Source organism: Sphaeramia orbicularis, chromosome 5, assembly GCF_902148855.1.
Source record: "Sphaeramia orbicularis chromosome 5, fSphaOr1.1, whole genome shotgun sequence".
Classification (NCBI taxonomy): domain Eukaryota; kingdom Metazoa; phylum Chordata; class Actinopteri; order Kurtiformes; family Apogonidae; genus Sphaeramia; species Sphaeramia orbicularis.
Window position 1 is genome coordinate 7,951,571 of NC_043961.1, and position 16,362 is coordinate 7,967,932.

The following is a 16,362-nucleotide window of genomic DNA, read 5'->3' on the forward strand; positions in this document are numbered from 1 at the left end:
GGAAAATTACCGTATTTTTATGAGATGGTTATTTTCCATTATTTAACAGTATTTTTTCAGCACCCCTGCTGCCAGAATAATACCATTTTTTACGTCTTTTTTTTTTTTTTTTTTTTTTTTTTTACAGTGTGGGGTTTTTTTTTATGCCACATTTCCACATTTCAATGCCAGGAGGAAGGAGCTGAAAATAGAGTGAGAGGCAGCATCGTGTTTTTCAGTTGTTTACGTCCAAGTGATTAGATCTGGACTTCTGATCAGACTTTTGTTCTTCACTTCCTGTTGAGAGAGAGAGAGAGAGAGAGAGAGAGAGAGAGAGAGAGAGAGAGAGAGAGTGTTGACAGGAGTTCCTAAACATTTACTACACAGGTGTCAAACATGCGGTCCGGGGCCAAATCCAGCCCACCAAAGGGTTCAGTCCAGCCCCTGGGATGAATTTGTGAAATGCAAAAATTACACTGAAGATTTTAACAATCAGTGGTGTTAAAATCATTTTAATTCAGGTTCCACATACAGACACACTGTAAAAAACAAACAAACAAACAAACAAACAAAAAAAGTAAAAAAAACCAAACAGTATTATTCCAGCAGCAGGGGTGCCAAAAAATACTGTAAAATAACGAAAAATAACCATCTCATAAAAATACGGTAATTTTCCATAATTAAAATACAGTTTTTTGCCCAAACTTTACATGAGATTTTGCTTTTTTTTTTTTTTTTAACTTTTTAATGTTTAATAAAGAATATTTACTTGATTTGTTTATTTATTATCGCAAGATGACACAAGAAGTCATTCCATAAACATGTTGATTTTCTCTAAAAATGCAAATGCAGGTCTAGATTGGATGGTACCGTTCAGATTCAGGTCTAGATCGGATGGTACTGTTCAGATTCAGGTCCGGATCAGATCTGGATCAGATGGTACCGTTCAGAGTCAGGTCTGGATCAGATGGTACCGTTCAGATTCAGGTCCGGATCAGATGGTACTGTTCAGATTCAGGTCCGGATCAGATGGTACCGTTCAGATTCAGGTCCGGATCAGATGGTACCGTTCAGATTCAGGTCCGGATCAGATGGTACTGTTCAGATTCAGGTCTACATCACATGGTACCGTTCAGATTCAGGTCTAGATCAGATGGTACCGTTCAGATTCAGGTCTAGATCAGATGGTACCGTTCAGAGTCAGATCTGGGTCAGGTCTGGATCGGAGGGTACCGTTCAGATTCAGGTTTGGATCAGATGGTACTGTTCAGATTCAGGTCTGGATCGGAGGGTACCGTTCAGATTCAGGTCTGGATCGGAGGGTACCGTTCAGAGTCAGATCTGGATCAGATCTGGATCAGATGGTACTGTTCAGATTCAGGTCTACATCACAGGGTACCGTTCAGATTCAGGTTTGGATCAGATGGTACCGTTCAGATTCAGGTCTAGATCAGATGGTACCGTTCAGAGTCAGATCTGGATCAGATCTGGATCAGATGGTACCGTTCAGAGTCAGGTCTGGATCAGATGGTACTGTTCAGATTCAGGTCTGGATCGGAGGGTACCGTTCAGAGTCAGATCTGGATCAGATCTGGATCAGATGGTACCGTTCAGAGTCAGGTCTGGATCAGATGGTACCGTTCAGATTCAGGTCTAGATCAGATGGTACCGTTCAGATTCAGGTCTGGATCAGATGGTACCGTTCAGATTCAGGTCTAGATCAGATGGTACCGTTCAGAGTCAGATCTGGATCAGATCTGGATCAGATGGTACCGTTCAGAGTCAGGTCTGGATCAGATGGTACCGTTCAGATTCAGGTCTAGATCAGATGGTACCGTTCAGATTCAGGTCTAGATCAGATGGTACTGTTCAGAGTCAGATCTGGATCAGATCTGGATCAGATGGTACCGTTCAGAGTCAGGTCTGGATCAGATGGTACTGTTCAGATTATTGTGTTGATCTAATCCTGGTTCAGTTTGATGGAACCAGATCCTCTGTCCCAGTCTGTGGGTGTGGTTAGACCTACCCTGGTGTGGAAGTGGTGGTGCAGCGCGGCGCCCTGATCCCACTTGACCCTCTAATCCAGCCGTCAAACAGCTGGAGCCCACATCCACGGGGCTGGGACCGGCCCAGATTACGGCCGGCCTGGACGGGTGGACGCGGCGGTGCTTGGAGGATTAGTGGTCCGCCTTTGGCCTACTTCCCCCGTCTGCGTTTCCTCTGGGACGCGTTCAGGCTCTGATTTTCAGATGCAGAATGTTCAGATGTGGTTTGTTTCCAAATATCCACAGCTTTAATCTGCTGTAAAAACAGATGGTCCAGTCCCAAAATAAATAAAGACAGAGACTGATTTATGTGACAGCAATACTCTGACTTAAAGGACTGATATTTAGCTTTTTTAATGGTATTCTGTGTTTTCTGTTCTGTTTTTTTTTTTTGTTTTGTTTTGGGTTTTCTTTTAGCTTTTTGTCATCATCAAATATTAACTTTTTTATTGGAAGTAATTTCACAGGCATGACAGTGCAATGTGAGACAAAGGACTTCCATTCTTTCATTTTTCTTTTTATCCTTCCCACTTTCCCACCCGACCTAAAGTGTTTTTGTGCATTTCTTTTAATTGTTTTGATGATGTGCAGCACTTTGGAAACGTTCTTGTTGCTTAAATGTGCTATAAATAAAGTGGATTGGATATTTATTTTTTAATTCATTGTTGTATTTTTCAAAATTCAAGACTAAAACTTGAATTTTCAGTTTCAAATTTTATTTTTTCATGTACAAAACATTTGGCCCCAGAATGGACCCATAAAAGCAGAACCTGACAAAACGTTCCACCTTCTTCATTATGTGACGAGTAGGTACAACCTTATTCTCATAAATTATAATATTTTTCCTACCTGTTTTTAAATTACGACATTATTCTCATAATATGACAAAATTATTCTCATAATATTATGATTTTATTCTCATTAAATTATGACTTTTTGTATATTTGACTAAATTCTCATCAAATTAAGTTTTTTTTCTCCAATATTTTACGACTTTATTGTTGTAAATTATTATATTTTTCCCACCTCTTTTTTAATTACAATGTTATTCTCGTAATATTATGACTTTATTTACATTAAATTATGACTCTTTTTGTATTCGACTTTATTCTAATAAAATTATGCTTTTTATATTTTACAACTTTATTCTCTTAAATTATTATATTTTTCCCACCTGCTGTTAAACTACGACATTGTTCTTGTAATATTATGGTTTTATTCTCCAAATATGACAACATTATTCTCATATTATTAGGATTTTATTCTCATTAAATTACTTTTTTTTTTTTTTTTTTTTTCAATATTTTACAACTTTATTCTTGGAAATTATGATATTTTTCCCACCTGTTTTTAAATTACGCAGTTATCCTCGTAATATTTTGGCTTTATTCTCGAAATATGATGACATTATTCTCATAATATTAAGATTTTATTCTCATTAAATTATGACTGCTTTTGTATTCGACTTTATTCTCATAAAATTACGTTTTTTTAAAAATATTTTACGACTTTATTCTCGTAAATTATTATATTTTTCCCACCTGTTTTTAAATTATGATGTTGCTCTTGTAATATTATGGCTTTATTCTCCAAATATGACAACATTATTCTCATAATATGATTTTATTCTCATTAAATTATGACTCTTTTTGCATTCAACTTTATTCTCATAAAATTAGTTGTTTTTTTGATATTTTACGACTTTATTCTTGTAAATTATGACATTTTTCCCACCTGTTTTTAAATTACAACATTATTCTCATAATATTATGATTTTATTCTCATTAAATTATGACTGTTTTTGTATTCGACTTCATTCTCATAAAATTACAGGCTTTTGTCTACATTTTCTGACTTCATTCTGGTATTGACAGGTGTTTTTATTTCCTTACGTGGCTCTAATTCCCAGTCGTACTTATGAGAAGAAGGAAACAAACAGAAAGTGTTGTTTTCTTTTCCAGATGCCGTTCAGTCACAGACACAGGTTTGTTTGTTGAACTGAAAACAGTCGACTGGTTTCTGTCCTTAAACCTTCTTTTTCACCTTTTGGTTCCAGCTCAAAGTAAAACAAAGTGACGTTCTCCTCCAGCTCTGAAACTTCGGGGCAGGTCACCTAAATGTGGAGCAGGTGCGAACGCTGCCTCAGAAACGCTGCTTCAGTGGAAAAGCCCCGCATGCATCATCACTATTATAGAAAAGGAAGTCATCAGACTGAAAAGCACGACTACGGGATGTTGGAGTTTCTGACCTTTAGAGACATTCAAATAATGTTTTATCTGAGGTCATTTCTGCCACATTTAAACCTCAAATTCTAAACTCTGTCCTGGATATTCCACTAGAGTCATCACTTTAAAACACTAGATCTACTGAACAAACTAAACTTTCACAATTTAGTCTGTTTTTGGACGTTTTTTTTTTTTTTTTAACTTGTATTTATTTTTGACAGTAAAGATATGAAATACATTCAATATGTTCAATACTTTTCAAACATTTAGTCACATTCATTAAATATTTCACACACATTCATGTAGATTCTATTTATTACATTTACTTCTATAATTTGAATAAATCGTGTTAATTTTTGAAGAACATTTCAATCTATTCAGTGATAGAAAAAGTCATTTTGTCATTATTCCATTTTATTTAATAACATGGTGTTTACCAGACTTATATAAAACAACTCATAATTAATGAACTTAGTAAATGGATTTAACATTTTACAAATATTTTACTTGTCAAAGTGTCATTCAACTCTATACTTCCTCATTATTATTATTATTATTATTATTATTAGTAGTAGTAGTAGTAGTAGTAGTAGTAGTAGTATTTTAAATTAAGCAACAGATACACATTTATTTTATTTTACTATTATTATTATTATTATTTTTTTTTTTTTTTTCTTTTCCCCAGGTCATTTCCAGTCAGATTTAATCCTCAAACTCTAAACTCTGTCCTGGATATTAGACTAGTGTCATCAGAAAATCTACTTAATCTACTTAAACTTTCACATTTTAACATTTTTGGATGTTTTTTTTTAACTTGTATTTGTTTTTGACAGTAAAGATATGAAATACATTAAATCATGTTTAGTTCTTTGCAAACATTCATTCAAAGTCATTAAATATTTCACACACATTCATGTAGATTCTACCTGAATATCTAGACTTTAGATTCACTAATGCTATTTATTACATTTACTTCAATAATTTGAATAAATCATGTTCATTTTTGCAAAACATTTCAATCTATTCAGTGATAGAAAAAGTCATTTTGTCATTATTCCATTTTATTTAATAACATGGTGTTCTCAAGATTTATATTGTTTTTGACAGTAAAGATATGAAATACATTCAATATGTTCAATACTTTTCAAACATTTAGTCACATTCATTAAATATTTCACACACATTCATGTAGATTCTATTTATTACATTTACTTCAATAATTTGAATAAATCGTGTTCATTTTTGAAGAACATTTCAATCTATTCAGTGATAGAAAAAGTCATTTTGTCATTATTCCATTTTATTTAATAACATGGTGTTTACCAGACTTATATAAAACAACTCATAATTAATGAACTTAGTAAATGGATTTAACATTTTACAAATATTTTACTTGTCAAAGTGTCATTCAACTCTATACTTCCTTATGAAATGTTTTTTTTCTTTTTAATTAAGCAACAGATACACATTTATTTTATTATTATTATTATTATTATTATTATTATTATTATTATTATTATTATTATTATTATTATTATTATTATTATTTCTTTTCCCCAGGTCATTTCCAGTCAGATTTAACCCTCAAATTCTAAACTCTGTCCTGGATATTAGACTAGTGTCATCAGAAAATCTACTTAATCTACTTAGACTTCCACATTTTAACGTTTTTGGATGTTTTTTTTAACTTGTATTTGTTTTTTACTGTAAAAATATGGAATACATTAAATCATGTTTAGTTCTTTTCAAACATTTAGTCACATTCATTAAATATTTCACACACATTCATGTAGATTCTATGTATTACATTTACTTCAATAATTTGAATACATCGTGTTCATTTTTGCAAAACATTTCAATCTATTCAGTGATTAAAAAAAAAAGTCATTTTGTCATTTTTCCATTTTATTTAATAACATGGTGTTTACAAGATTTATATAAAACAACTCATAATTAATGAACTTAGTAAATGGATTTAACATTTTACAAATATTTTACTTCTCAAAGTGTCATTGAACTCTATACTTCCTCATGAAATGTTTTTTTTTCCTTTTTTTTAAATTAAGCAACAGATACACATTTATTTTATTATTATTATTATTATTATTATTATTATTATTATTATTATTATTATTATTATTATTATTTTCCCCAGGTCATTTCCAGTCAGATTTAATCCTCAAACTCTAAACTCTGTCCTGGATATTAGACTAGTGTCATCAGAAAATCTACTTAAACTTCCACATTTTAACATTTTTGGATGTTTTTTTTTTTTTTTAACTTGTATTTGTTTTTGACTGTAAAGATATGAAATACATTAAATCATGTTTAGTTCTTTTCAAACATTCATTCAAAGTCATTAAATATTTCACACACATTCATGTAGATTCTACCTGAATATCTAGACTTTAGATTCACTAATGCTATTTATTACATTTACTTCAATAATTTGAATAAATTATGTTCATTTTTGCAAAACATTTCAATCTATTAAGTGACAGAAAATGTCACTTTGTCACTACAGTTAATTTCCATTTTATTTAATAACATGGTATTCACAAGATTTATATAAAAAAAACCTCAAAATTAATGAACTGAATATATGGATTTAACATTTTCCAGAACGTTTTTATTCATCAAAGTGTCATTAAAGTCTATAGTTCCTCATGAAATATCTTTTTTTTTTTTTTTTTTTTTCTAATTAAGCAACAGGATTAGATGCAAGTCTTAACTTACTGGTTTTACATATGTATATTTTATTTATTTAAAACAAACAAACAAACAAAAAAAAACTCAGGTCATTTCCTGTCAGATTTAACCCTCAAACTCTAAACTCTGTCCTGGATATTGGACTAGTGTATGGAAGTAAATCTGTCTCATTAGATTTTTAATTATAAAAGCTATTGAATTTCTAGCACTGATTTTTTTTTTTGCACTGAAATTAAGTATCTGAATTTTTTGTCTCTGAATTCAACTATGTTCATAAATTTTGAATTAAATAAATTCAGATGCAAAAAATTCAAAAGCAAAAAATTCAGATGCAAAAAATTCTGATCACACATCCGCGCTGACCTTCTTCCTGCATCGGCGTCACATGACCAACCTAACGTAACTGGATTGGCTGGCTGTCGGTTCAACTTGACATAGAATCGATTGCTTATCCTTGGCGTCCTGGATGTGTGATCTGAATTTTTTGCGTCCGAACTTTTTTTTTAATTCTAAATTTACGAACATAGTTGAATTCAGAGACAAAAAAATTCAGATATTTAATTTCAGAGCAAAAAAAAATCAGCGCAAGAAATTCAATGGCTTTTATAATTCAAACTCTGATGAGACAGATTTACTTCCATACTAGTGTCATCAGAAAATCAACTGAACAAACTAAACTTTAACCAAATAATAAAAGATCACATTTTTAACTTGTTTAGTTCCATCTTTTTGCTTGTATTTGCAGTAAAGTTGTGAGTTAAACTGTTTTTTTTAAAGCCTTTAAATGTCGTATTGTCAACATGACCTGGAACTGACACGCCTTCCAACATTATTAACATGATTAATTCCACCTGTTTGAGCTCCACGTCGCCACATGTCCACACGTCTGCAGGAAAAACCCACTGAAAGGCTTTAGTGACACTTTACTGGAATCCACTCCACACTTATTTCTACTGTCGGTCATATTTTATTCATAAATACACATCTGAAACTCCACCACATGTTTAGGTCAGATCTGTTTTAACGGATTATTTACTACAGGCCAAAGTTTTTGAATGAAGTGCAAACAAATGACAATAAAGGTTAAAGATAAACCGTGTAAAACAGTGTGAGTGTGTTCGTAAACCCTTTAAGTCCTTCCATGATAATCTGTCATAAATATGTACGTTCAGATGGATTAAAAGGACACACATTATAAAGTCATAAAAATAGTCTCATACATACATTTATCCTCTGTGGACATCTGATGATCCCACAGCTGTGTGTGGACCTGCTGCTGGTGTCAGAGTGGTTCCACTGGTGGAGAGAAGGATGGTGGCGCCATCTGCTGGTTCTAACGCAGAACACACGCTAGATTAGATTCAGGCCTCAGAGCTCATGTCAGATTCACTTACGGTGGCTCTGAAGGACAAAACATAACGACAGGTCACAATGCACACAAGACAAAACAAAACAAAAAAAAAAACACACAAGAAAAAGAAAGACACACAAGAAAGACACAAGAAACAGACACACAAACAAGAAAAAAAAAACCCACAAGAAAACACACACAAGACACACAAGAAAAAAAACACACACACAAGAAAACACACACAAGACACACAAACAAGAAAAAAACACACACAAGACACACAAGAAAAAAAACACACACACAAGAAAACACACACAAGACACACAAACAAGAAAAAAACACACACAAGAAAACACACACAAGACACATAAACAAGAAAAACACACAACACACAAGACACACAAACAAGAAAAAAAACACACACAACACACAAAGAAAAAAAACCACACAAGACACACAAACAAGAAAAAAAAACCCACACAAGACACACACGAAAAAAAAAAAAAAACACACAAGACACACAAACAAGAAAAAAACACACACAAGACACACAAGAAAAAAAACACACACACATGAAAACACACACAAGACACACAAACAAGAAAAACACACAACACACACGACACACAAACAAGAAAAAAACACACACAAGACACACAAACAAGAAAAAAACACACACAAGACACACGAACAAGAATAAAACACACACAAGACACATAAACAAAAAAACACACACAAGAAAACACACACAAGACACATAAACAAGAAAAACACACAACACAGAAGACACACAAACAAGAAAAAAAACACACACAACACACAAAGAAAAAAAACCACACAAGACACACAAACAAGAAAAAAAAAACCCACACAAGACACACACGAAAAAAAAAAAAACACACAAGACACACAAACAAGAAAAAAAAAACACAAGAAAACACACACAAGACACACAACAAGAAAAAAAAAACACACAAGACACACAAACAAGAAAAAAACACACACAAGACACACAAACAAGAAAAAACACACACAAGACACACAAGAAAAAAAAAACACACAAGACACACAAACAAGAAAAAAAACACACAAGACACACAAACAAGAAAAAAACACACACAAGACACACAAACAAGAAAAAACACACACGACACACAAACAAGAAAAAACACACACAAGACACACAAACAAGAAGAAAACACACACAAGACACACAAACAAGAAAAAACACACACGACACACAAACAAGAAAAAAACACACACAAGACACACAAACAAGAAAAAAAACACACACAAGACAGACAAACAAGAAAAAAAACACACACGACACACAAACAGAAAAAACACACACAAGACACACAAACAAGAAAAAAAACACACACAAGACAGACAAACAAGAAAAAAACACACACGACACACAAACAAGAAAAAAACACACACAAGACACACAAACAAGAAGAAAACACACACAAGACACACAAACAAAAAAACACACACAAGAAAACACACACAACACACACAAGACACACAAACAAGAAAAAACACAGAAAAACACACACAAGACACATAAACAAGAAAAACACACAACACACACAAGACACACAAACAAGGAAAAAAACACACACAAGACACACAAACAAGAAAAAAAACACACACAAGACACACAAACAAGAAAAAAAACACACACAAGACACACAAACAAAAAAACACACACCCAAGAAAACACACAAGACACACAAACAAGAAAAAAACACACACAAGACACACAAACAAGAAAACACACACAAGACACACAAAGAAAAAAAAAAAACACACAAGACACACAAACAAGGAAAAAAAAACACACAAGACACACAAACAAGGAAAAAAAACACACAAGACACACAAACAAGAAAAAAAAACACAAGAAAACACACACAAGACACATAAACAAGAAAAACACACAACACACACAAGACACACAAACAAGAAAAAAACACACACAAGACACACAAACAAGAAGAAAACACACACAAGACACACAAACAAAAAAACACACACAAGAAAACACACACAAGACACACAAACAAGAAAAAACACACACAAGACACACAAACAAGAAAAAAACACAAGAAAACACACACAAGACACACAAACAAGAAAAAAACACACACAAGACACACAAAGAAAAAAAAAACACACAAGACACACACGAAAAAAAAACCCACACAAGACACACAAACAAGGAAAAAAACACACACAAGACACACAAACAAGAAAACACACACAAGACACACAAACAAAAAACACACACCCAAGAAAACACACACAAGACACACAAACAAGGAAAAAAAACACACACAAGACACACAAACAAGAAAACACACACAAGACACACAAAGAAAAAAAAAAAAAACACACAAGACACACAAACAAGGAAAAAAAAAACACACAAGACACACACGGAAAAAAAAACACACAAGACACACAAACAAGGAAAAAAAAACACACACAAGACACACAAACAAGAAAAAAAACACACACAAGACACACAAACAAAAAAACACACACAAGACACAAACAAAAAAACACACACCCAAGAAAACACACACAAGACACACAAACAAGAAGAAAACACACACAAGACACACAAACAAAAAAACACACACAAGAAAACACACACAAGACACACAAACAAGAAAAAAAAACACAAGAAAACACACACAAGACACATAAACATAACAAACAACACACACAAGACACACAAAACAATAAAAAAAACACAGCACAAGTACACACAAACAATAAAAAAACACACACAATACACACAAAACAATAATGAATAACACAGCACAATACACACAAACAAAAAACACACACAATACCCACCAACAATAAAAAAACACACACTACACACAACATAAAAAAACACGAGACAAGACACACAAAACATAATAAGACACACACAAGACACACCAACAAAAAAAACACACACAAGAAAAGCACACCACAATACACACAACAAGAAAAAAACACAATAGAAACACACACAGACCATAAACAATAAAACAACAACACACACAAGGACTACACAAACAATAAAAAAAGACACACACAATACACACAAAATAAAAAAAAAACACACAATACACCACTAAAAAGAACCCCCACACAATACAGCCCAAACAATTAAAAAAACACACACACAATACACATACACAAACAAAAAAAAAACACACACAAGACACACAAACAAGAAAAAAAACACACACAAGACACACAAACAAGGAAACACACACCCAAGAAAACACACAAGACACACAAACAAGAAAAAACACACACACAAGACACACAAACAAGAAAACACACACAAGACACACAAAAGAAAAAAAAAAAACACACAAGACACACAAACAAGGAAAAAAAACACACAAGACACACAAACAAGAAAAAAAAACACAAGAAAACACACACAAGACACATAAACAAGAAAAACACACAACACACACAAGACACACAAACAAGAAAAAAAACACACACAAGACACACAAACAAGAAGAAAACACACACAAGACACACAAACAAGAAAAAAACACACACAAGACACACAAACAAGAAGAAAACACACACAAGACACACAAACAAGAAAAAAACACACACAAGACACACAAAAAGAAAAAACACACACGACACACAAACAAGAAAAAAACACACACAAGACACACAAACAAGAAGAAAACACACACAAGACACACAAACAAAAAAACACACACAAGAAAACACACACAAGACACACAAACAAGAAAAAACACAAGAAAACACACACAAGACACATAAACAAGAAAAACACACAACACACACAAGACACACAAACAAGAAAAAAAACACACACAAGACACACAAAGAAAAAAAAAACACACAAGACACACACGAAAAAAAACCCACACAAGACACACAAACAAGGAAAAAAACACACACAAGACACACAAACAAGAAAACACACACAAGACACACAAACAAAAAAACACACACCCAAGAAAACACACACAAGACACACAAACAAGAAAACACACACAAGACACACAAAGAAAAAAAAAAACACACAAGACACACAAACAAGGAAAAAAAAAACACACAAGACACACAAACAAGGAAAAAAAAACACACAAGACACACAAACAAGGAAAAAAAAACACACACAAGACACACAAACAAGAAAAAAAAACACACACAAGACACACAAACAAAAAAACACACACCCAAGAAAACACACACAAGACACACAAACAAGAAAAAAACACACACAAGACACACAAACAAAAAAAAACACACACAAGACACAAACAAAAAAACACACACCCAAGAAAACACACACAAGACACACAAACAAGAAGAAAACACACACAAGACACACAAACAAAAAAACACACACAAGAAAACACACACAAGACACATAAACAAGAAAAACACACAACACACACAAGACACACAAAGAAAAAAAAAACACACACAAGACACACAAAGAAAAAAAAAACACACAAGACACACACGAAAAAAAAAACACACAAGACACACAAACAAGGAAAAAAAAACACACAAGACACACAAAGAAAAAAAAACACACAAGACACACAAAGAAAAAAACACACACAAGACACACAAAGAAAAAAAAAAAAACACACAAGACACATGAAAAAAAAACACACAAGACACACAAACGAAAAAAAACACACAAGACACACAAACGAAAAAAAAAAAAACACACAAGACACACAAACGAAAAAAACCACACAAGACACACAAATGAAAAAAAAACACACAAGACATACAAACAAGGAAAAAAAAACACACACAAGACACACAAACGAAAAAAAAAAACACACACAAGACACACAAAGAAAAAAAAAAACCACACAAGACACACAAACAAGGAAAAAAAAACACACAAGACACACAAACAAGGAAAAAAAAACACACAAGACACACAAACAAGGAAAAAAAAACACACAAGACACACAAACAAGAAAAAAAACACAAGAAAACACACACAAGACACATAAACAAGAAAAACACACAACACACACAAGACACACAAACAAGAAAAAAAAACACACACAAGACACACAAACAAGAAGAAAACACACACAAGACACACAAACAAGAAAAAAACACACACAAGACACACAAACAAGAAGAAAACACACACAAGACACACAAACAAGAAAAAACACACACAAGACACAAAACAAGAAAAAACCCAACACGACCACAAACAAGAAAAAAACACACACAAGACACACAAACAAGAAGAAAAACACACACACAGACAACACAAAAAAAAAAACACACACAAGAAACACACACAGACACACAAACAAGAAAAAAACACCAAGAAAACACACAACAAGACACATAAACAAGAAAAACACACAACACACACAAGACACACAACAAGAAAAAAAACAAACACAAGACACACAAAGAAAAAAAAAAAACACACAAGACACACACGAAAAAAAACCCACACAAGACACACAAACAAGGAAAAAAACACACACAAGACACACAAACAAGAAAACACACACAAGACACACAAACAAAAAAACACACACCCAAGAAAACCACACAGACACACAAAAGAAACACACACAAGACCACAAGAAAAAAAAAACCACAAAGACACAAACAAGGAAAAAAAAACACACAAGACACACAAACAAGGAAAAAAAACACACAAGACACACAAACAAGGAAAAAAAAACACACAAGACACACAAACAAGGAAAAAAAACACACACAAGACACACAAACAAGAAAAAAAACACACACAAGACACACAAACAAAAAACACACACCCAAGAAAACACACACAAGACACACAAACAAGAAAAAAAACACACACAAGACACACAAACAAAAAAAAACACACACAAGACACAAACAAAAAAACACACACCCAAGAAAACACACACAAGACACACAAACAAGAAGAAAACACACACAAGACACACAAACAAAAAAACACACACAAGAAAACACACACAAGACACATAAACAAGAAAAACACACAACACACACAAGACACACAAACAAGAAAAAAAAACACACACAAGACACACAAAGAAAAAAAAACACACAAGACACACACGAAAAAAAAAACACACAAGACACACAAACAAGGAAAAAAAACACACAAGACACACAAAGAAAAAAAAACACACAAGACACACAAAGAAAAAAACACACACAAGACACACAAAGAAAAAAAAAAAAACACACAAGACACATGAAAAAAAAAACACACAAGACACACAAACGAAAAAAAACACACAAGACACACAAACGAAAAAAAAAAAAAACACACAAGACACACAAATGAAAAAAACCACACAAGATACACAAATGAAAAAAAAACACACAAGACATACAAACAAGGAAAAAAAACACACACAAGACACACAAACGAAAAAAAAAAACACACACAAGACACACAAAGAAAAAAAACACACAAGACACACAAACGAAAAAAAAAACACACACAAGACACACAAAGAAAAAAAACACACAAGACACACAAACGAAAAAAAAAACACACACAAGACACACAAAGAAAAAAAACACACACACACAAGTAAACACAAGACAGACACACACACAAAGGTCCTACTGGTGAAGGTAGGTTCCTGTTTTATATTTTCTTTTTCTACCACTGAAGAAATGTTCAGGGATTATTTTGATGCAGTTCATACTTACGTCAGTTTTCGTCGGGCAGCCATATTTAAATATAAACTTCTGTTTTTCTCACCTGTCAGAAAGACGAACCAATCAGCATCCAGATCCAGCTCACAGCAGGTACTTACCTTCTCTGGTAGGACCTTTTTCTTGTTTGTGTTATTTTTCTTATTCTTGTGTTTTTTTTTCTTTTTCTTGTGTTTTTTTTTCTTTTTTTTATGTTAATAATTAAACAAAAAATGAATACGTTGCATTTGTTTGTGTCTGATGCAGCCACACCTTTTGAAACATATATTTCTATTTCATGATAATATTTTAGATTGTTTACTATTTTACAGGTGTGTGAAAGCCTTTTTCCGCTGTTAGCCTGGATGTGTTGTATTGAAGTGACTTCCTCTGGTGGACAGTGGTGAATCTGCCTTCACAGCAGAGGTGACAAACACTGGCATCAGCAGGTGTTTCCATTAAAGACAGTAGCACATATTTATATGTTGTTATATTAAAGGTTTGTGCATAAATCTGCTTATTTGCAGAATTGGTCACAATTCGACATGCAGTTGAATCTGAACGGAACCAAACGGCCTTTTCTAAACTAAAGAAAGGACTAAATGTAAGAAGAGTCAACACTGTTACTATGACTACAACTGGTTGAGGTTTTTAACAGGAACTATCTTTCCAATACAGGTTTTAATTTTGAGTTGAATATTTTTAATTTGTAGTGTTTATATTATTGAATCTTATACTTTCATTATTGTGTTGTTTTATTGTTGTAATTGTTAGTGAAATTTCATTTATTTCACTTTTTCATTCTCCAGTTTGCTTTAACAGGGTTCATACAATTTTCTACAAGCTGAATTTGCACATCGCACTTTTGTTTATAACCAATGTGACAATGCACTGCACTTTTATTTCACTTATTTTTTTTTATTGTGGATGTTTGTTATTCTTATTGTTGTGTTAGTATGTGTTGTCTGAGCAGCAGACCCCTCTGTTCAAGATAAGTTTCTCCCAAGGGAAACAAATAGACACCATGACCTTGAAAATCAAGACTTTTTAAGATGATTTAGAACAGAATTTAATGCCCATTTCACAGCCATACTGGCAAAAACTCATGACTCTTTGAATTTAGGAAAAAGTAGTTATTCACTCCAACGCCTTGATTCCCACTGTTCAGAATCATTTCTCACCGGGGGCTGAAAAGTTGGCGATAACTGGTTCCTAATTTCAATATAAATTGTCAGGGTAGAACGGAGTCGACTAAGGTTAGTTTCTTTGCAGCTTGGACAGTAAACAGACACATTTAAACACATTTATGGAAAAATAATTTAAGACCTACCATATG